This window comes from Cervus canadensis, chromosome 19 (assembly GCF_019320065.1).
Source record: "Cervus canadensis isolate Bull #8, Minnesota chromosome 19, ASM1932006v1, whole genome shotgun sequence".
Taxonomy (NCBI): domain Eukaryota; kingdom Metazoa; phylum Chordata; class Mammalia; order Artiodactyla; family Cervidae; genus Cervus; species Cervus canadensis.
Window position 1 is genome coordinate 15,798,117 of NC_057404.1, and position 24,847 is coordinate 15,822,963.

General features: G+C 37.1%; 1 non-coding gene across 1 annotated transcript; it reads left to right on the forward strand.

Moving 5' to 3' along the window:
• The first annotated feature begins 501 nt into the window (after positions 1–501).
• On the forward strand, positions 502–610 carry LOC122422454. The gene has a single exon (XR_006263850.1). It is a non-coding gene; the product is annotated as a U6 spliceosomal RNA (small nuclear RNA).
• The last annotated feature ends 24,237 nt before the right edge of the window (positions 611–24,847 follow it).

Consider the following 24,847-nt stretch of genomic DNA (forward strand, 5'->3'; position numbering starts at 1 on the left):
CTACTCCTCCGCCATCTTGGCTCCCGCCTAACCTAGATGTTTTATCATTGGTGCTGTATGGATGAAAAAGCCTTGAGGCTACTGTTAGAATAAGACTGAAAACCAGAGGCAGGAGGCTTAAGCCCCAAACCTAAGAACACCAGAGAACTCCTGACTCCAGGGAACATTAATTGATAAGAGTTCATCCAAAAGCCTCCATACCTACACTGAAACCAAGCACCACCCAAGGGCCAACAAGCTCCAGAGCAAGACATACCATGCAAATTCTCCAGCAACACAGAAACATAGCCCTGAGCTTCAATATACAGGCTGCCCAAGTCACACCAAACCCATAAACATCTCAAAACTCACTACTGGACACTTCATTGCACTCCAAAGAGAAGAAATCCAGCTCTACCCACCAGAACACTGACACAAGCTTCCCTAACCAGGAAAGCTTGACAAACCACTGGTCCAACCCCACCCACAGTGAGGAACCTCAACAATAAAGAGCCATAAATGGTGCTCACTTTGGCAGCACATATACTAAAAAATTGGAATGATACAGAGAAGATTAGCATGGCCCCTGTGTAAGAATGACATGCAAATTCGTGAAGTGTTCCATATTTTTTAAAAGCTTTTGCACAACAAAGGAAACTATAAGCAAGGTGAAAAGACAGCCTTCAGAATGGGAGAAAATAATAGCAAATGAAGAAACAGACAAAGGATTAATCTCAAAAATATACAAGCAACTCCTGCAGCTCAATTCCAAAAAAATAAAACCCAATCAAAAAATGGGCCAAAGATCTAAACAGACATTTCTCCAAAGAAGACATACAGATGGCTAACAAACACATGAAAAGATGCTCAACATCACTCATTATCAGAGAAATGCAAATCAAAACCACAATGAGGTACCATTACATGCCAGTCAGAATGGCTGCCATCCAAAAGTCTACAAGCAATAAATGCTGGAGAGGGTGTGGAGAAAAGGGAACCCTCTTACACTGTTGGTGGGAATGCAAACTAGTACAGCCGCTATGGAGAACAGTGTGGAGATTCCTTAATAAACTGGAAATAGAACTGCCATATGACCCAGCAATCTCACTCCTGGGCATACACACCGAGGAAACCAGATCTGAAAGAGACATGTGTACCCCAATGTTCATCGCAGCACTATTTATAATAGCCAGGACATGGAAGCAACCTAGATGTCCATCAGCAGACGAATGGATAATAAATCTGTGCTACATATACACAATGGAAGATTACTCAGCCATTAAAAAGAACACATTTGAATCAGTTCTAATGAGGTAGATGAAACTGGAGCCCCTTATACAGAGTGAAGTAAGTCAGAAAGAAAAACACTAATATAGTATACTAATGCATATATATGGAATTTAGAAAGATGGCACGGATAACCCTATATGTGAGACAGCAAAAGAGACACAGATGTATAGAACAGTCTTTTCGGCTCTGGGGAGAAGGCAAGGGTGAGATGATCTGAGAGAATAGCATTGAAACATGTATATTATCATATGTGAAACCGATCACCATTCCAGGTTTGATGCAAGAGACAGGGTGCTCAGGGCTGGTGCAATGGAATGACTCTGAGGGGTGGGATGGGGAAGGAGGTGGGAGGGAGTTTCAGTATGGGGGACACATGTACATCCATGGCTGATTCATCTCAATGTATGGAAAAAACCATCACAATATTGTAAAGTAATTAACCTCCAACTAAAATAAATAAATTAAAAAAAATTAAAAAAAAATTAAAAAAAATTAAAAAAAATAAAAATAAAATAAATTAATTAAAAAAATAAATTAAAAAAGGCAGAGGAACCAGAGATCAAATTGCCAACATCTTTTGGATCATAGAAAAAGCTAGAGAATTCCAGAAAAACATCTACTTCTGCTTTATTGATTACACTAAAGTCTTTGACTGTGTGGATCACAATAAACTGTGGAAAATTCTTCAAGAGAAAGGAATACCAGACCACCTTACCTGCCTCCTGAGAAACCTGTATGCAGGTCAAGAAGCAACAGTTAGAACCATACATGGAACAAAAGACTGGTTCCAAATTGGGAAAGGAGTATGTCAAGGCTGTATATTGTCACCCTGCTTATTTACCATGCAGAGTACATCACATGAAATGCTGGACTGGATGAAGCACAAGCTGGAATTGGGTTATTAGGAGAAATATCAACAACTTCAAATGATACCACCCTTATAGCAGAGAATTAAGGGGAATTAAACAGTCTCTTGATGAGGGTAAAAGAGGAGAGTGAAAAGCTGGCTTAAAACTCAACATTCAAAAAACAAAGATCATGGCATCCGGTCGCATCACTTCATGACAAATAGATGGGGAAACAACAGAAATAGTGACAGACTTTACTTTCTTGAATTCCAAAATCACCGTGGACAGTGACTACAGCCATGAAATTAAAACATGTTTGCTCCTTGGAAGAAAAGCAATGGCAAACTTAGTGTATTAAAAAGTAAAGACATTACTTTGTCTACAAAGGTCCATGTAGTCACATCACAGCTATGGTTTTTCCAATAGTCAAATAGAGAAATAAGAGCTGGACAATTAAAAAAAAAAAAAAAAAAAAAGTGAGCGCTTAGGAGTTGATGGCTGTGAACTGTGGTGCTGGAGAAGACTCTTGAGAGTCCCTGGAACACCAAGGAGATCAAACTAGTCAATCCTAAAGGAATCAACCCTGAAAATTTATTGGAAGGACTGAAGCTGAAGCTCCAGTACTTTGGCTGCTTGCTGAGAAGAGCAGACTCATTGGAAACGACCTTGATGCTGGGAAAGATTGAAGGCAGGAGGAGAAGGGGACAGCAGAGGATGAGATGGTTTGATCACATTGCCGACTCAATGGACATGAATTTGAGTAAAGGACAGGGGAGCCTGGCATGCTGCAATCTGTGGGGTCACAAAGAGTCAGACATGACTGAGAGACTGAACAACAGCAACAATGATATACAAAGTATCACAATAAAATGATATCATTGAAAATTATAGGGTAGGCCCTCATGTCTTCAAGTACCTGGAATAACAGCATGAAAGATCAAAAGCTGAGTTGAGGCTATAAAATAAACAATCAGGGAATAGATCCGTTGTTTAAAAAAGATTTTTATATAAAAAAGAAAATGAGAATATTTGTGTAGAACTTAATCAGAATAACAGATAAAAATAGAGACATCTATATGACATGAAAGAAATCTATGGAACGAGTCTCTGCCCAACACAAATCAAGGTTGGCCAGTTGCCATGTGAATGAACTTGAATGTGGGTCTTTCATTCCAGTGAAATCTTCAGATGACTGAAGTCCTGGCTGACAGCTTGATGGCAAGCTCATGAGAAACCTGAGCCAATCTTTGCAACTAATCTACTTCTGAATTCCAGACCCAGAGATACTGTGAGATAACAAATGTTATGTTAAGTGGCTGTGTTTTAGGAAAATTTGTTACATGGCAATTGAAAACTCATTTATAACCCAAATGTCCACTAATAGAAGAATGGATATATAAAATCTGATCTATTTAAACAGTGAAATTTTACCCAGCAATGAAAAATAATGAAACAATGCTACACAAAATAACATGGGTGCATCTCTTAGGTCCAATAATGAATGAAATAAGCCAGGTCCAAAAGAACACATAAAATTATTTTTGGATAATTTTAAAAGGTATCAGGTAAAATCAGTATATGTAGACAGAAGTCAAAGTAATGTTGCCTTGAGAGTACTAACTGGGAAGCGGCAGGGAGGGTCCTTTAGGATACTTTAGGATTTAGGTTCCTGAACCCACAATCAGAGATCTGGAGATGTGTTATATATTAATATTTGATGTATTTATATCAGTTACATTACAAAAATTGAGCAAGATTTATACATAGTTTGTATACTTTATTGTATAATGTTGCTGTTTGTGCTCAGTCCTGTCTGACTCTTTGTGACATGGACCGAAGCCCACCAGGCTCCTTTATCCATGGGATTCTCCAGGCAAGAATAGTGGAGTGGGTTATCATGCCCTCCTCCAGGGCATCTTCCCAACCCAGGGATTGAACCCACATCTCTTGCATCTCCTGCATTGGCAGGCATGTTCTTTACCAGCTGAGCCACCAGGGAAGCCCATACATTATTGTTTACAATTAAGTTATATTCTATCTCAAAAAAAAAAACAAAAATAGGAGGCAAGGTATATTTTGAAAGTTGTGCCTATATTGCCTATGTTGATTTGAAGTACAGTTAGTGTCATTGTAGTAGAATGTATGGATGTACAATTTTTAAAGCTCTGAAATAATAACTAAGATAGCATTATGGCTTTGTGATGGTTAACTTTATGTATCAACGTGACAGGTCTGAGAAATAGCAATTAGTAAGACATATTTCTGGGTCTGTGTGCATTTGTGTGTGTTTCTAGGAAAGATTAGCATTCAAATTGGTGAATAAATAAAGCTCTCTCTTAGAAAAATATGAGGAATCATCCAATCCATTGAAGGTTTGAATAGAACAAAATGGTGATGGAAGGGCTAATTTGATATTTTCTTGAGCTGGATCATTGTCTTTTCTTGCCTTATACATCGGCACTCAGCCTGATGTTCAGGCCTTCAGACTTGAACTAGGACTTACATCACTGACTCCTCTGCTTCTCAGAATTTTTGATTTAGACAAGAGCTACATTGCAGGCTTTCCTGCTCTTCAGCTTGTGGAAGACAGGTTGAGGGATTTCTCTGCTTTCATAATTGTGTAAGCCAATCTCTCATAATATATACCTTTCTACATATCTATACAAATTCTATTAGTTTTGTTTCTCTAGAAGTGAAGTGAAGTGAAAGTCGCTCAGTCATGTCCAGTTCTTTGCAAACCCATGGACTAAACAGTCCATGGAATTCTCCAGGCCAGAATACTGAAGTGGGTAGCTGTTCCCTTCTCCAGGGGATCTTCCCAACCCAGGGATTGAACCCAGGTCTCCCGCATCGCAGGCAGATTCTTTACCATCTGTGCCACCTGATTAATATAAGATTTTTTAATCATAAATATAAAGCTGTACTTAGAACCATCACAGTAAATTTGATTGCTCATGCAAAACACATGAAGTGATGATGAAATGGAGCACAGATCACAGAATCCTGAGAGAAACCTACATAAAAGGGCCATGAAAGAAAAAAATGAGCTCAACGGAGGCCAAGAAGTGCCAAAAACAAAACAAAACAGGAGGTGCCAGTTCATAGAAACCAAATTTTCTTGGTTGTTTTTCAATTTTAAAGGGAGAGGACAACAGGATCATATACTACAGGATGGTCAGGTAAGTTAGGATTAAATGCAATTAATTTAAGTCTTTGCAAAGAAATCATTGCTGACTGTGAAGAAAGTAGATTCCTGAAGGAAGGATGGACTATGGTTATTTATACAATCTTGTGCCAAAATGATTTTCAATTCATGATATAAAATAGAATCAAACATAAGTAAGTTTCTGCTTGCTACAATTTTTTTTTCTCTACCTTAATCCATCTGAACACACAAAAACCTGTAATACTTAGATCAGTAAATTTAATAAAGTTGAATTCAGGAAAACAATTTGTAATTGTTAAATAATGCCTAATACTTCTTTAGACTGAATGCAGAACTTTTCAACTAGCTACTTCCATGTAATATGGTTGTAGTTACAAAGTTTCTATCTCAGGAGTTTAGGGCCACAACAAAGTAAATAATCTTATAGATATGTGTTGTCAACTCCTCCTCACCCAAAAGAACTAATTTTCCATATTTCCAGGTGGAAGAACTAGTCTTCCATATTTCTATATTTCCACCTTTCATCCAAGGATTGCTCACTGGACTTGTCTTTCCTTTCTTGGAACTGTCCTGCAGTCTAGTACTCTTTTTATCTAATCCTCCTTCCTTCCCTCTCTCCTCCCACAGGTAAGAGATCGTCACCACAGTCTGAAGGCACACACGGTTGGCACTGGGAATGATCTGAGAACACAGATGGTAAGGTGGGACTGGCTCATCGTCTCCTAGCAGTTGAATCTTGCAAGGTAAGTGGGGCACAAACATACCCTAGCAGAAGATGGTGCTAAGTTGGTAAAGATTTCATGGGGTGTTGGTGTGATAATTAATGCAATGAAATGCAAGTGGGGGAGAATGTCTGTAAAGACAGAAGAACTGATTACTTACTGCTGAGTTGTATTCCTTGCCTGCCGGTCTTGGAAAAAAGATCTTGATATTATTTGTGTGTGTTTTTATTAATTAATTAGTTACTTATTTTGTTGTGCTGGGTCTTTGTCGCTGTTCAGGGTCTCTTAGTTGCAACGAGTGGGGACTTCTCTCGAGTTGTGATGTGTGAGCTTCTCATTGTGGTGACTTTTCTTGTGGCGGAGCATGGAGTCAAGGGTACATGGGCTTCGGTATTTGTAGCACATGGGCTCAGTAACTGTGGCAGATGGGCGTAGTTGCCCTGCAACATATGGAATCTTGCTAGACCAGAGATTGAATCTGTGTCCTCTGTGTTGGCAAGTGGAATCTTAACCACTGGGACAGCAGGGAAGTAGCTTTGTGTATTTTTGTGCATGTGGAGAAAGGGGTGGGGGGCAGGGATATGATGAAATGCCCTCTAAGAGGCTGAGATGTATTCAGAACAACCGAAAGGCGGAATTTACTAATGCTTCCTTCTCCTTCTACTTTATACTACTGAAAATGTATATGGGTTTCTTCCAGAGCTAGAAATCTGCCTTCAGAAAAGAGTAGGACCCAAGAGCATGGTTAAGAGAATCGTTAGACCACTAGTTGATTCTCAAATTATTGATCTAACTTTAGAATGTTGTATTTAGTAGAAAATGTTTTACCATTTCGTAGATAATAGGTTGATTTTTTTTTTTTTTTTTCCTTTATTGAGTTGTGTTTACAAAGATCTCTAGCTTGAGGAAGGTGGTATGAAGTGACTAGAGGTAGTGTTTTGTGTCTCCCTGGCTTGAAAGGAAAATAAGTCAAAAGTATCTTTAACTAAGGTGGTACTGCATTATTAGAAATGAATGAAATCATCACTGTTTCCAAAGCTGATGAAATGTAGTTCAGGGATAAATATTATCTAGAAGATGTGATTTAATTTTAAAACAGTAACTCTAAATGCAGATGGAGCTATATGAGTTTAACTTTTACAAAAACAAAATTAAATCAAGCAGAAGAGAATATTCAGAGAATTTAGGAACATTTGTTTGGCTTAAGAGAATTAGAATTACCAAAATATTTTTTTAAAGCTAATGTTACAAAAGTAGTGTAAGATATGTCCAAATTTACAACAATACAAATGCATTTATATGAAAATATGAAGTTTGCTTATTATATATTTAGATATACAGATATGTATTAACAATGTTTCTTATACACTTTAACTTCTCTATGAAGTGGTAAGTATACAATTGTAAAAGACAGATGTATATTATTCTAATAAGGATGGTACAAGAAATTAATTAAAATGGGTAAGCTTACATACATGTCATGAAAGAAAAAGCCAGGAGAAAAAAAAAAAAGATGTTAACTAAAACATCTGTAGTATATATGAACATGTATAAAGTATTCAAACTGTGCAAACTTTAAATCGTAAAATGTAAATGTGAATAGGTTCTAATAATACAATCAGTAGATTGTCTCAATTCACTATATGACAAACAGATGCAAAGCACTTAAGTAATAATCATTATACTGTCCAAATTTTTCACTTGTGTGAAGTCTATAGGCACTATATAAAATATAATGAAAGACTGAGGATGGATCATATTCACAAAGCAAATGCATTTTCAATGAGATTTAGTCTTTGTATGTCTTCAAAAAGGTAGAATGTAACATAACTTTCTTTCAAATATTGGTCATATTTTGCCTTTAGTTTAACACATACAAGAAACTTGTGCTTTACTATGTTTAGAGAAGAGTTTTATTTCAGAGTACTATATGAGTTCTGTGTTCTTATGTTCTCTGTTCAAAAAATGTGATTTTTTTTCCATATATGCTCAGTTTCAGATTTGTCATTTCCCCAAATTTGTCTCTTGTATACATATATTTCTGTTCATATCTTTTAAAGAACATCCCTATAGATTCTGTCCCATATACCTACAACTGTCCAATATGTTAGCAACTACCCACATGTAGCTATTTAAAATTAAATTTAGGTTAATTAAAATTAAATTAAAAGTTCAGTTTTTTACTCACACTAGTCATATTTTAAGTGTTCAATAGCTATGCATGTCTAGTCTTCCTTGATAGGTAATTCAGACATACAGCATTTCCAAAACTAAAAAAAAAAAAAGGAAAAAAAAATTAAGGACTGATATAAACAGCAACGTTCAAACAATCGCCATTCATCCATTTTTCAGTTATTAACTAATATCTTAATGGATATCTATAATGTATCAGGCACTGTCTTTTGTTCCAAGGATATGAAAATGAATAAAATGAATACAGTGCCTGCTTTCATCAGGCTGATATTCTTGAAACTGTGTCAGAAATAAAATATTAATCAACAAAAGTACATAAAGTGAAAAACAAATGAAGACCAGCCTTGAAAATTCCCTAAATGGACAAAATCAGTTCAGTATAAAAGCAAAGCTTACTTTAGCTTATTATGCAAGGCCAACTTGACCTGGGTCATTTCTTATTTATGCCACTGGAAATCATAAGCAATGCTTAAACCTTTTCCCAAGGATGATATGAGGTAACCACTGGCCAATTCTCTATCATTTAAGAAAATTCTAATATTATAACAAATCACTGGGGAGAATGATCATTTCTTCCTCACTGTATAAGCTATATTATAACAACACACCCCTGAACCTCATTCTGTGTTTTGGTTTGAGTGTTATCAGTTAACAGACTACCTTTTTAGTGTCTGAACAATAAACTTTTATTAATTGCTGTTTCTGTGATTCATAGGCTCTCCTTTTGTCATTTCTGAGCTTCTGTCAGTGATGTCCATGACATAATGATCCATGAAGTGGTAGAGTCTAAACCAGAGGAATTACCCTGGATAAGTGAGAGAGAGTGGTAATAAAGAAACACTTCCCTGAAGAAACATTGTTTCCTGAAAAATAAATGTGAGTTATCCAGGCAGAGGCATGCTGGGAATTACCACTGTGAAAGGTATCATGGTAGAACAGAAGTTAACTATAGGCATAGAAATTTGCATATGCAAAAAGGCCTTAATGCAGGAAAAACTTTTTTATGCTTAAAAATAGACATAAAGTTTTATTGCTAGACTATCTGAGAGGGGATGGCAGCAGGCCAGAAGGAAAAAAAGTGGACCATACCACACAGGCTGAGGTGGGTCATGGGTAGGCCTGACATAATGAAATAAACCTATTAAAGCTACAAGAAATTAAACCTGATGGTTTAGCTGTGCAAAGTAAGAAAGGTATTATATTTTAATAACATGGACCTTTGCATGCTGACATGTACCACCCTCCAAACTCCCAACCCAGTGTGATAGACACATGGTAAAGAATGAACCTGTCTTTATTCTCTTCTACTCCGTGGACTCCAAATGCCACCTACACTGCGAGGGCCTCTGCAATTTGGGTGTGCCTCTGTGAAAAGTAAAGGGGTCCCTGAGGAGACAGATACATGTATTCAAGCATATATCCCTGATCTTGGGCATATCTTCATTCTCTGGTTGTGTCAGTTAGGCTTAGACAGGAAAACAGAAGTCACATCAGTTATTTTAACAGAGAGAATGTAATACAGAGAATTGATTGAGCAAGTATTGCATGAAGTGTCAGCATAGCTGCTGCTGAAATCAAATATGGTACTTATGGGGCCACAAAGATATCTGATGTACACAGTTCGTAAGGCCAGGGCTTTAATGGGTTAATAAAAAAATGCTTTATTTTGTCGCCATGTTGCACAGGTAATATTTAAAACAGACAAGGTGATCCTGTTTAAATGAAATCTTACTTGTTTGACCATCATCATTGATAAGATATAGAACTCATTTTCTTGGTATTGAAGCTTTATAAATTGGAGCTTGTCATTTTAGCAAATTTGGTATATTTCAACTTTGATTGCTCTCCAACCAAAAAGTGATTTTGGTCCTACTGACACCAACAGGAACAAGTCCAACTGAAGAGTTTAATGGGTCAAGGAGCGGGGGCAGTTACAAGTGCCATTTCCAGGGATGGAGAAAATAGATACATGTTTTCTAGGGGTATAATAAGCTCATATTTCAACAAGTTGAGTTAAAAACTAGCAAGTATTCTATAGAATGTCTATGTGGAGACAATCAGAAGATAATTTAGGTTTACTGATAAGTACAGAGCTCAAGGGAATAAGTCTGTCTTGAATATGTATATATAAATAAAGCCATTAGAATGATGGAGATACCAGGAAAAAATGAAGAGTTTTCCTACAGTATAGGACACTGCTTCTGTGGCCCACCAAAATTTAGAAGCTGTGGTTGGGAAATACTTCACATCAGAAAAAGGAGCAACTAGAAAGATAAGAAAAAACCTTGAAATAGTTGTGTCATGGAAATAAAAAAAGAAGAAATGCAAAATACAAAGAAAACTGTCCCTAATATCAGGTGCTGCCGTGGTAAGAAGGGTCCTGATAAGGATCCACTAGATTTCACAAGGAGACTATTGACACATTAAGCATTATAGAGTGAAAGAGCATTTCACTGGGTTTTGAGTGTTAATGTCAAATGAAGTAAAGCCGATGAGATGAGATCACTCTTACAACTGCTATTTAAATGTTGCAATTGTTTGAATGTTAATAAAAGAGAGGAAGTTTGGCAATGGAAGAAGGGCTTGAGTAGAGAGAGAGGGCATCAGTCAATTGTACAACATCATAGGCTAGGAATATTAATCCTTAACGTACAGTATTTTTTTTTTTGTTTTGTTTTGAAGTGTACTCATTCTACAAAAAACAATTCTGGGAATAACGGTAAATTTGGCTATTAACTTAGATTTAGTGGAATTCTTGATGAAGTTTTGGAGATTTGTTTTTTCTCCCCACGCTCTGTATTAACTGATTTGTATTGGAAGCTGACGAGTTAGAACTCCAAAATGTAAACATTTTAAAAATATGTCTCAAAAATTTGTCCTTTTCATGTTCTAGTCAAAACCCTATTTTCAAGTATGGGCATGACATACACTGTGTGGTAAGGTTTCTTTGTACTTGCTTCCAGGGTCTTAAGAGTGAGGATCCCTGCCCAAGTGACCACCACACCTCCCCCAAACACACTCACACATCCATTGTATCCTGTGCTTACCTCTGCTTACTCACTCAATGTTCAACTCTTTCTGACCCCATGGACTGTAGCCCGCCAGGCTCCTCTGTCCATGGGATTCTCCAGGCAAGACCAGTGGAGTGGGTTGCCATGCCCTCTTCCAGGGGATCTTCCCAACCCAGGAATTGGACCCACATTACAGGCAGATTCTTTAGGGAAGCCCACACTGTATCCTAAGGTAGATCTAAGAGATTACTCATGGTTAGTTTCTATGGACTCAACCTGATGCTTATATGTTCTGGGGTACAATTATGTTTCTGCTTCTTTTGCTAAACATATTTAGGGTAATAACCTTGAATTTCCATTTTAGGCTCCACCTATAAGGAACAGAAGTCAAACAAGTAAAAAGCATAACCGGGAACTCCCTGGCAGTCCAGAGGTTAGTACTCCACACTCTTCACTGCCAAGGGCCAGGGATCAATCCCTGGTTAGGAAACTAAAATACCATAAGCTGCATGGTGCGGCCAAAAAAAAAAAAAGTAAATAAAGAAATATTTAAAATCTTAAGAAAACAGATAAAAAGCAGAACAGACTGAAAAATTAGCAACTCAGCTTGGATTTTATAAAGGGGATGACACAGTCAAAATACTGTCATCAAATTGGAATGGCCAACAGATGAATACAGTTCATCAGCTTACTGAGACAACGACTCACAGGCAGAAATGTCCCAGGGAACAGGGTCTGGGGTAGGGAAACCAGAACTGTAACTGATGAATTGGATATGCTCAGTGCAGACAAATCTGAAAAAGTTAAAAATTTCTGGGGGACCCAGTCATAGAGACACCCCAACATTTTTGTGAATGTTATCCCCAGGAGAGCTCAATCTGATGAATATCAGAGAAAACATCTTGAGCTGCCTGCAGAGGGAGGAGATAGGAACCATTTTGAAATATAATTGACCTTTATTATGAGGGGACAAAGGAACCAAAATCCTACACTCTCAAAAATCTGAACATAAATTTTGACTCTCCAAAAACTTAGTTAGTTATAGCTTACTGTTGACTGGAAATCTTACCAATAACATAAAATGCCAATTAAAACATATTTTGTATGTTACACATATGCATTATATATTGTATTCATACAATAAAGTAAGCTAGAGGAAAGAAAATTTTATTAAGAAAATCATAATGATGAGAAAATACACTTATACTACATAAATTTATTTCTTGAAAAAAATCCACATAAAAATGAACGCACATAATTCAAAGTCATGTTGTTGCCTGGTGGCTCAGATGGTAAAGCGTCTGCCTGCAATGCAGGAGACCCGGGTTTGATCCCTGAGTGGGGAAAATCCCCTGGAGAAGGAAATGGCAACCCACTCTAGTACTCTTGCCTGGAAAATTCCATTGAGGGAGGAGATTGGTAGGTTAAAGTCCATGGGGTCACAGAGTCGGACACAACTGAGTGATTTCACTTTCGTGTTGTTCAAGGGTCAACTGTACACAAGAGCATTATTTTCTTTTAAAGTCCTCCCTTAAGAGAATCTACTTAACAAGAGCTTAATCTGCTGGGTAATGTGAGCTCCTAACTGACCTTGGGGGAGAGAAAAATTCAACTCCAGGTAACGCTAGTCATCTTGTTCCACCTAAGTGTGGAGGAAATAAAAAACTGAGAAACACTTGTGAAATTCACCATCCAGAAGCACAGTTCAGTTCAGTTCAGTCACTCAGTTGTGTCTGACTCTTTGCGACTCCATGGACCGCAGCATGCCAGGCCTCCCTGTCCATCACCAGCTCTGGAGCTTGCTCAAACTCATGTCCATTAAGTCGGTGATACCATCCAATCATCTCATCCTCTGTCATCACCTTCTCCCCCCGCCTTCAATCTTTCCCAGCATCAGGGTCTTTTCAAATGAGTCAGTTCTTCTCATCAGGTGGCCAAAATACTGGAGTTTCAGCTTCAACATCAGTCCTTCCAATGAATATTCAGAACTGATTTCCTTTAGGATGGACTAGTTGGGTCTTCTTGCAGCCCAAGGAACTCTAAGGAGTCTTCTCCAACACCACAGTTCACAAGCATCAATTATTCAGCTATCAGCTTTCTTTATACTCCAACTCTCACATCCATCTCTGACTACTGAAAAAACCATAGCTTTCGCAACATGGACCTTTGTCAGCAAAGTAATGTCTCTGCTTTTTAAAATGCTGTCTAGGTTGGTCATAACTTTTCTTCCAAGGAGTAAGCATCTTTTAATTTTATGGCTGCAATCACTATCTTCAGTGATTATGGAGCCCCCCTGCCCCAAATAAAGCCTGCCACTCTTTCCACTGCTTCCCTATCTATTTGCCATGAGGTGATGGAACTACATGCCATGATCTTAATTTTCTGAATGTTGAGTTTTAAGGCAACATTTTCACTCTCCTCTTTCACTTTCATCAAGAGGTTCTTTAGTTCTTCTTCACTTTCTGCCATAAGGGTATATGCATATACTCTTATATGCATATCTGCATATCTGAGACTAATGATATTTTTCCTGGCAATCTTGATTCCAGCTTGTGTTTCATCCAGCCCAGTGTTTCTCATGAGGTACTCTGCATATAAGTTAAATAAGCAGGGTGACAGTATACAGCCTTGGCATACTCCTTTCCCTATTTGGAACCAATCTGTTGTTTCATGACCAGTTCTAACTGTTGCTTCCTGACCTGCATACCGATTTTTCAAGAGGCAGATCAGGTGGTCTGGTATTCCCATCTCTTTCAGAATTTTCCACAGATTGTTGTGATCCACACAGTCAAAGGTTTTGGCATAGTCAATAAAGCAGAAATAGATGTTTCTCTGGAACTCTCCTGCTTCTTTGATGATCCAGTGGATGTTGGCAATTTGATCTCTGGTTCCTCTGCCTTTTCTGAATCTAGCTTGAACATCTGGAACTTCATGGTTCACATATTGCTGAAGCCTGGCTTGGAGAATTTTGAGTATTACTTTACTAGCATGTGAGATGTGTGTAATTGTGCAGTTGTTTGAGGATTCTCTGGTATTGCCTTTCTTTGGGACTGGAATGAAAACTGACCTTTTCCAGTCCAGTCACCACTGCTGAGTTCTCCATATTTGCTGAAATATTGAGTGTAGCACTTTCACAGTATCATCTTTCAAGACATGAGATAGCTCAACTGGAATTTTATCACCTCCACTAACTTTGTTGGTGGTGATGCTTCCTAAGGCCAGCTCAACTTCACATACCAGGATGTCTGCTTCTGGGCAAGTGATCACACCATCATGATTATCTGGGTCATGAAGATCTTTTCTGCATAGATCTTCTGTGTATTCTTTCCACCTCTTATTAATATCTTCTGTTTCTGTTAGCTCCATACCATTTCTTTTCTTTATTGTGCCCATCTTTGCATGAAATGTTCCCTTGGTATGTCTAATTTTCTTAAAGAGATCTCTAGTCTTTCCCATTCTATTGCTTTCCTCTATTTCTTTGCACTGATCACTGAGGAAGGCTTTCTTATCTCTCCTTGCTATTCTTTGGAACTCTGCTTTCAAATGAATATATCTTTCCTTTTCTCCTTGGCATTTTGCTTCTCTTCTATTCACAGCTATTTATAAGGCCTCCTCAGATGATTTTGCCTTTATGCATTTCTTTTTCTTGGGGATGGTATTGATCCCTGCCTGCTGCACTATGTCACGAAATTCCCTCTGTAGTTTTTCAGGCCGTCTGTCTACCAGATCTAATCCCTTGAACCTATTTCTCACTTCCACTGTATAATTGGGATTTAGGTCATACCTGAATGGTCTAGTGGTTTTCCCTAATTTCTTCAGTTTAAGTCTGAATTCAGCAATACAGAGTTCATGATACCAGCCACACACAGTCAACTCCCTGTCTTGTTTTTGCCGACTGTTTAGAGCTTCTCCATCATTGGCTGCAAAGAATATAATCAATCTGATTTTTGTATTGACCATCTCATGATGTCCATGTGTAGAGTCTTCTCTTGTATTGTTGGAAGAGGGTCTTTGCTATGACCAGTGCATTCTCTCGGCAAAACTCTATTAGCCTTTGCCCTGCTTCATTCTGTACTCCAAGGCCAAATTTGCCTATTACTCCAGGTGTCTCTTGACTTCCTACTTTTGTATTCCAGTCCCCTATAAGGAAAAGAACATTTTTTGGGGGTGTTAGTTCCTGAAGGTCTTGTTGGTCTTCATAGAACCATTCAACTTCAGCTTCTTCAGCATTACTGATAGGGACATAGACTTGGATTACTCTGATTTTGAATGGGTTGCCTTGGAAATGAACAGAGATCCTTCTGTTGTTTTTGAGATTGCATTCAAGTACTGCATTTCAGACTTTTTTGTTGACTATGATAGCTACTCCATTTCTCCTAAGGGATTCTTGCCCACAGTAGTAGATGTAAGGGTTATCTGAGTTAAATTCACCCATTCCAGTCCATTTTAGTTTGCTGATTCCTAAACCGCTGATGTTGACCCTTGCCATCTCCTGTTTGGCCACTCCCAATTTGCCTTGATCCATGGACCTAGCATTCAGGTTCCTATGCAATACTGCTCTTTATAGCATTAGACTTTGCTTCTTTCACCAGTCTCCTCCACAATTAGGGGTTGGTTATTTTTGCTTTGGCCCTGTGTCCTCATTCTTTTGGAGTTATTTCTCCACTTATCTCCAGTAACATATGGGCACCTACCAACCTGAGGAGTTCATCTTTCAGTGTCCTATCTTTTGTCTTTTCATACTGTTTATGAGGTTCTCAAAGTAAGGATACTGAAGTGGTTTGCCATTCCCTTCTCCAGTGGATTATGTTTTGTCAGAACTGTCCACCATGACCTGTCCATCTTGGGTGGCCCTACACAGCATGGCTCTTAGTTTCATTGAGTTAGACAAGACTGTGGTCCATGTTATTAGATTGGTTAGTTTTCTGTGATTGTATTTTCAGTCTGATGGAGAAGGACAACAGGCTTATGGGAGCTTCCTGATGGAAGAGACTGACTGAGGAGGAAACTGGGAAATGGGTTTCAGAAGCACAGGCTCACTTAAAGATTTAGATGTAATCACAGGACTGTAGAACACCATCCTCCCCACACCTCACCACCACATTACTAAATTCTTATTTAAAGCAATTGCTTTTACATCATGTCCAGCTATCACCTCCAACTACAATATATCCTGTCTCATTGGGAACTCTTCATAGGTTATTTGATGAGTTCCCATTGAGTTACATGGAAACTAATGACCATTAACTTTCTCATAACCTTTTGTTTTGTTTTGCAAGATGTAATTCAGTTCTTTGGCCCAACTCTGTTAATAGCATGCTTACCTACTGACAGTTCATCAGTAGACAAAATGTGGACTTCCCAAAGAAGAAAGATTTATCCCATGACAAGTGACCAAGAGTCTTCTGTGATCAGCAAACCAGGGTTTACAGTGGTTTTCTGGCCCATTTCCCTAACAAGAGAGGGAATGAGGTTCCAAATACAAATATAGTGAATGGGTTCTTAGAAGTACACATGCAAGTACACATGGAAATGTGAGGGACAAAGGAAAAAAAAAAAACTTTGCCTACAAGAAATCCTAAAAAGTGTATATAACGATGTAGGAATTAATGGGATGGCAAATGTGACCTCTGTGATAAGTAAGAAGATATATTGCATTAAAATATCAAAATTATGGAAATTGCTTTGACTTTATATCTTTTAGAAACCATAGATCAAAGCTTAATTAAATATAAATGAAAACACTAAATGATGTCATATTGCTAAAACAATATTCTCAAAGTGTAAGACTCTAATAATGGCCTTTTCAGATAACTTAAAAAAAGTTAGTGTATTAATAAATGTGCTTCACTCAACCCATATCAGAATTTTTCAAGCCTGTGTGACAAATGTGTTGTTCCACATAAAAGTATAATGATAAAAATAAATTAAGCCATTATACATAAGAATTCTAGGTAATGTTTTTAATTGGTGTGCAACATCAATTATATCTGGGGGGCACAGATGGCTTTTAACCTAAATCTCAAATCTCTCTATGGCCTATATTTTTTTGATCTATGGACTCTAAGGAAATAGAATTAAAAAAGAGATTTTCCTCCTGATTACTTATAGTGTTTCCCATGAACTTTCACTTGTGGTAGAGCAAAATTTATTTTATATAGTACACATTTAAACTAATAAAAATAATTTTAAAAAGATCTTATATTTTAATGTTTTGTGAAATGATATTTATTACATATCTCAATTTGCTTTAAAAATTCATTTTGACATTCTAATTATCTTTAATAATTTTCAATAAAAACCTTAGTTTCTACTAAAGGAATAATTATTTTCAATAAGAATGCAAGGAAATACTCATATTACTTACCTCATTTTTGGTAATTGAATTCAAAAAATATCTTCCCCTCTTCTGGAAGTCACACATTAGTTTGATCCTTGCATTCGATGGCTTGCTATACACCAAGTGAAGATAATTCTTTTGGCTCTTTTTAAGAAAAGCAAACAGATATAGATATTTTCCCACCATAACATCCTCATTTTTTATAAATTGACTAATTGCAAAACAAAATAAGAATCATTGTATTCATAAAAAGTAACCTAGATATCAACCAATTTGGTGATGCAAATTCCTTTGTATATCCTGTCCTTTAATATTTATATACTGAGCACTTGAACCACCTACCTACTAAATGTCAAAACTCCACATTATATATGTTTGGAAACCAGTGTGTGCATGCATACTAAGTCACTCAAGTCGCGTCTGACTCTTTGTGACCCTGTGGACTGTAGCCTGCCAAACCCCTATCCATGGGATTCTCCAGGCAAGGATACTGGAATGGGTTGCCATGCCCTCCTCCAGGGGATCTTCCTGCCCCAGGGATTGAACCTGTTTCCTGTGGTTCCTGCATTTCAGGTGGTTTCTTTATTGCTGAGTCACTAGAGGAAGGCCCTGGTTGGAAGCCAGCATCTCCTAATAACATCACAGGTGACCAAGAGACTTAAATTTCTGTTTTTTTCCAATGTTTTGAGTCCACTGAATCTTTATTTTCCCACCCAAGAGGTATACTGAATTTGTCACTGCTTCTTTCACTCTTTAAAATAACACAATTTACAGAAGTTTTGAGATAATAAAAGTAGAGTTTTCTCACAGTGTATAGTTTACCATGGGAATCACCTTAATAATAGATTATGTGGATTCCTCTACACAGGACATCAGGTTATATGGAATTCTAGCTTCACGAGATCCAACATGTGTAAACATGGGTGATTTTCTTAATCTGTCGGTGCTTCAGTTGACTTGCATGGGGATTGTGAGGATTCCATGAGTTAATATTTGCAAGTTTTCTCGTTGACTTATTTTCAATTTTCTTTGCTGACATACTGCTGCAGCCCTACACCTGATGCCTTATGGATGTCTCAGAAAATGAAAAGCTTGTGCCATTTTATCTTATAGAAAAAAAGTTTTCTTCTATGTTTCTCTGCATGGTTCGTTTTGGCTATGCCTCCTGAGCTATTTTTACCAATTAGTGTGAGTATTAAGATGTTGCATTGAATTAAGGGTTTGCAAAATTTTTGGTAAAGGACCAAATAATAAATATTTTAGATTTTTCAAGCCATAAATTCTCTGTTGTAACTGTTTAATTCTGCTCTTGTAGCTCAAAAATAGCCACAGAAAATACATAAATGAGCAGGCTATACTCTGAAAAAATTTTATAAAAACAGGTGAATTTGGATTATGAGCCATAGTTTGACTATTCCTGCTCTAAATAAAACTTGAATGTGGCTATACCCATGGGCCATAGTTAAACAAAAGCAGATTGATCTTTTAAGATAACTTTATTATGAAATACTCTATAAATATAATTTTATATGTAATGTGTCATATGCTATAAACAGTAAAACAATACAAAATGAGAAATTGAGGACCCAGCATCTGAATTATCCAGCAGAGCATTACCAGCACAGTTAAAAATTCCCTCTGTGACCCTTTCGGTTGTATGACTTTTCTATCCCCTATCACCTCTCCCTCCTCTCTAGAAAGAATTACTATTCATATACATTATTTGCTTGGTTTTTCCTCATGCATTTATTCTCCTTATGCATGGTATTTATGCTGCATAAAGTGGAAGTGAACACTGCATTCGCAAATACTTAACCATCACTCCTAGAGGAAATATGGACACGCACATATCCACAGACCTCACACAGAATACAGTCTTGAATTGTAAAAACAGCTCACTCTGGTAGATTTGATTTTAGTCTCATTTTACACAAGAGGAAATAAGGTTCAGAATGGTTAAGTGGCTTGCTTTAGGCCTCCCCACTAGAGGTGCCAGAGCTGGAATTCAGTCCCTGCCCACCTGGCCCCGGAGCCAGAGCGGCTTGCTCGGCAGTACACTCCCCCTCCTTCCTCTGGGCATCTCTGTGAGAGCTAAAAGGAGAAAACTCAACACCTGGCCTTGTTTGCACTCAGCTGGGAGCATGGACCTCAGACTCACATTTTTCACTGTTCTGAGAATGTCTGGATTATAGTTTTGAGGATTACAAATACATTTTAGCAAGTAAACAAATCACACATATAGCAATTTAAACAATGATGCTTGACAGTCATTTCTTTAAATAAATATGCATATATACTCATTTCACATTAATTTTCTTTTCATGTAATTGATGCCATACAAGATGTGGTTTTTTTTTTTCCAAAGTCATTGCTAAGCTGCGTATATTTGTGAGGTTGATATATTTTGATTTGATTGACTATGGCTCCTTCGTTAATACTCCTGTAATTGATTCTACTGTATTATAATATAGTTGCTTTGCCCATTCTTTCCTTTGGGGGACTTTTTGACTATTACCTTGCTACCACAGACAATCCTGGCATAAATATCCATGTTTATTGTTGCTGTTTAGTTGCTAAGTTGTCTCCAACTCTTTGTGACTCCAATTTAGCCTGCCAGATTCCTCTGTCCATGGGGTTCTCTGGGCAAGAATACTGGAGTGGGTTGCCATCTCCTCCTCCAGGGGATCTTTTGGATTTGGAATAGAACCTGTGTCTCCTATGTCTCCTGCTTGGCAGGCTGCTTCTTTACCACTGAGTCACCTGGGAAACCCCCATTCCTGTTCATTACTACTGGTTAAAAAAATCTCCATCGGATATATTAACTTTATCTATTTTTATTCACTTGAATATATTTTATTTATCTTTAATCACTTTATGAAGGAAAAATATTAATAGCTTTATTAAAACTTTCATATAGGAAATAGAACTAATTTAGTTTAGATGTTAAAATATAATCTGATTATATTAACCATTGCATTGTTTAAATGCTTTGCATCCATGATCATGAGTGCTTAATATTTTTCATTAGATTTTTTTGGTCTTGTGTCAGTAAAATGCCTTTTAAAATTAGTGTTTTTAATTTTTCTGTGCTTTGTAAAATTTGTATCTGTTACTTAAAATTTGGTAAATATTTTTGTAAAATTATATTGTGATATTTTGTTTCTTTCCTCTTTTATTACTTCAAAATGAAAAATTTATTCTATGCATTTTCCTCTACAAAATTTGAAAGGTACACTCTCTGTTTTTGGTGGTTCTTTTTGAAATCTTCCCATAATCTATTTAGCTTTGGTAGCTATATATTACAGATGTGAGAATTATATACATATATGTAAAACATAAATGATTATTTTTAGGGAGAGTCTATTCATGGTAAATTTTCTCAGTACTTATTTTTTTGTTCTTATTCTTTGAAAGAGATGTTGTAAGTTACATAACTGAAAGTTGAGGATTCATTTCTTTCAACATTTTGATCACATTTTTCCATTGATTTTGTCTCTGAATGTTGCTATTGGAAAGTCTACTATAAGTTGAAATATACAGTTTTTATTTTGTTTGTAGATGAGTTTTGTTTTTAAATGCCCATTGTGTGTGTGTAAGTTTGCATTTCTTTTTGTTAATCCTGTTTAGAATATATATTTTCAAATTTTAAACTTTATGTCCTTTGTCATTTCTGAAAATTTCTTAGCCGTTATTTCTTTCTTTAAATATTTCCTCATTGTTATTCTCAATTTTGGCTTTTTCTTGAACTGTAATGAGAGGAGAATATTCATCTTCATTATATTTTCAATTTAATCTCTTTTTAGAATCTTCAATTTCATTTTCTAGTTCATGAATTCTCTTTCAATTTTGTCTAATCTGCATATTGACTCATAAAACAAATTTTAATTTCATATTTGTTTATGTTTATATATAAAATACATTTTAAGTGGGATTTTGATTATCATAGTCATAAAATATTTTATCATTGGTTATCATTTTGTGCATTGATCATTAATATTTTCAACTTTATTGACATATTGTATGTATGGATATTCTGCATATGCCAAGGATATATTAGTATCTTAAATTTTATCCATTAAGCATGTTAGTTCTTTTTACTGATGAGTGTTGATTGGGCTACAGATCCAGGGAGAAGGTTAGGTGAGTGACTCACTCACATTAGAGTATATGCCAAATCTAGGTGCCAAACAATCAATAATGAAAATAAATACTATTAGTATAATTTTAACATCAAAACTGCTGCAGAAAATTCTTGATAAACAAATGTCAAAAATTTAAGTAAAGACAAGATCTGACCTTGAATTTCTACAAGTCAGCCCATTTGTTTCACCCTAATCCATTTACAGCAGATCCTACTTTTGCTTAAATTTTGGTGTTTTATTTATTGTAAATTTGAGCATTGATTATGATTTACTAAAGTAATAAATTAAAGTACCATTTCTTTTGACTAAGAGATTTTTGGTGCCCTTTTAAATTTTGTACCAATGATCAATTCTTACTCACTTCATCCTACTTTCAGTTCAGTTCAGTTCAGTCACTCAGTCGTGCCCGACTCTTTGTGACCCCATGGACTGCAGCACACCAGGCTTCCCTGTCCATCACCAACTCCTGGAGCTTATTGAAACTCATGTCCATTGAGTCAGTGATGCCATCCAGACATCTCATCCTCTGTCTTCCCCTGCTCCCCCTTAAATCTTTCCCAGCATTAAGGTATTTTCAAATGAGTCAGTTCTTTGCATCAGGTGGCCAAAGTATTGTAGTTTCAGCTTCAACATCAGTCCTCCCAATGAATATTCAGAACTGATTTACTTTAGGATGGACTGGTTAGATCTTCTTGCAGTCCAAGGGACTCTCAAGAGTCTTCTCCAACATCACATTTCAAAAGTATCAGTTCTTTGGCACTCAGCTTTCTTTATAGTCCAACTCTTATATCCACACATGACTACTGGAAAAATCATAACTTTGACTAGACAGTCATTTGTTGACAAAGTAATGTCTCTGTTTTTTAATATTCTGTCTAGGTTAGTCATAACTTTTCTTCCAAGAAGCAAGCATCTTTTAATTTCATGGCTAAAGTCACCATCGGCAATGATTTTGGAGCCCCAAAAAATAGTCTCTCATTTTTTCCATTGTTTACCATCTATTTGCAATGAAGTGATAAGACCAGATACCATAATCTTTGTTTTCTGAATGTTGAGCTTTAAGCCAACTTTTTAATTCTCCTCTTTCACTTTCATCAAGAGGCTCTTTAGTTCTTCTTCACTTTCTGCCATAAGGGTGGTGTCATCTGTATATATGAGGTTATTGATATTTCTCCTAGCAATCTTGAGTCCAGCTTGTGCTTCATCCAGTCCAGCATTTCTCATGATGTACTCTGCATATAAGTTAAATAAGCAGGGTGATAGTGTATAGCTTTGGCATACTCCTTTCCTTATTTGGAACCAGTTTGTTGTTCCATGACCAGTTCTAACTGTTGCTTCCTGAACTGCATACCGATTTCTCAAGAGGCAGATCAGGTGGTCTGGTATTTCCATCTCCTTCAGAATTTTGCACAGTTTGTTGTGATCCACACAGTAAAAGGTTTTGGCATAGTCAATAAAGCAGAAATAGATGTTTTTCTGGGACTCTCTTGCTTTTTCGATGAGCCAGCGGATGTTGGCAATTTGATCTCTGGCTTCTCTGCCTTTTCTAAATCCAGCTCGAACATCTGGAAGTTCATGGTTCTTGTACTGTTGAAGCCTGGCTTGGAGAATTTTTAGCATTACTTTACTAGCGTGTGAGATGGGTGCAATTGTGCGGTGGTTTGAACATTCTTTGGCAATGCCTTTCTTCAGGATTGGAATGAAAACTGACCTTTTCCAGTCCTGTGGCCACTGCTGAGTTTTCCAAGTTTTCTGGTATATTGACTGCAGCACATTCACTGTATCATCTTTAGGATTTGAAATAGCTCAACTGGAATTCCATAATCTCCACTAGCTTTGTTGGTAGTGATGCTTCCTAAGGCCTGCTTGACTTCACATTCCAGGATGTCTGATTCTGGGTGAGTGATCACACTGTTGTGATTATCTGGGTTGTGAAGATCTTTTCTGTATACATCTTCTGTGTATTCTTGCCACCTCTTCTTAATATCTTCGGCTTCTATTAAGTCCATACCATTTCTGTTCTTTATTGTGCCCATCTTTGCATAAAATGTTCCCTTGGTATCTCTAATTTTCTTGAAGAGATCTCAAGTCTTTCCCATTCTATTGTTTTCTTCTATTTCTTTGCACAGATCACTGAGGAAGACTTTCTTATCTCTCCTTGCTGTTCTTTGGAACTCTGCATTCAAATGGGTATACCTTTCCTTTTCTCCTTTGCCTTTTGCTTCTCTTCTTTTCACAGCTCTTTGTAAGGTCTCTTCAGACAACCATTTTGCCTTTTTGCATTTCTTTATCTTGGTGATGGTCTTGATCACTGCCTCCTGTACAATGTCATGAGCCTCTCTCTGTAGTTCTTCAGGCACTCTCTCTATCAGATCTAATTCTTTGAATCTATATGTCACTTCCACTGTATAATCATAAGGGATTTGATTTAGGTCATATGTGAGTGGTCTAATTGTTTTCCCTACTTTCTTCAATTTAAGTCTGAATCTGGCAATAAGGAGTTCATAATCTGAGCCACTGTCAGCTCCTGTTCTTGTTTTTTCTGACTGTATGGAGCTTCTCCATCTTTGGCTGCAAAGAATATAATCAATCTGATCTCTGTATTGACCATCTGGTGATGTCCATGTGTAGAGTCTTCTCTTGTGTTGTTGGAAGAGGGTGTTTGCTATGACCAGTGTGTTCTCTTGGCAAAACTCTATTAGCCTTTGCCCTGCTTCATTCTGTACTCCAAGGCCAAATTTGCCTGTTACTCCAGGTGTCTCTTGACTTCCTACTTTTGTATTCCAGTCCCCTATAAGGAAAAGAACATTTTTTGGGGGTGTTAGTTCCTGAAGGTCTTGTTGGTCTTCATAGAACCATTCAACTTCAGCTTCTTCAGCGTTACTGGTTGGGGCATAGATTTGGATTACTCAGATTTTGAATTGTTTGCCTTGGACACGAATGGAGATCATTCTGTTGTTTTTGAGATTGTATCCAAGTACTGCATCTTGGACTTTTTTGTTGACTATGATGGCTACTTCATTTCTTCTAAGGGATTCTTGCCCACAGTAGTAGATACAAGGGTCATCTGAGTTAAGTTCACCCATTCCAGTCCATTTTCGTTTGCTGCTTCCTAAAATGTTGATTTCAGTCTTGCCATCTCCTGTTTGACCACTT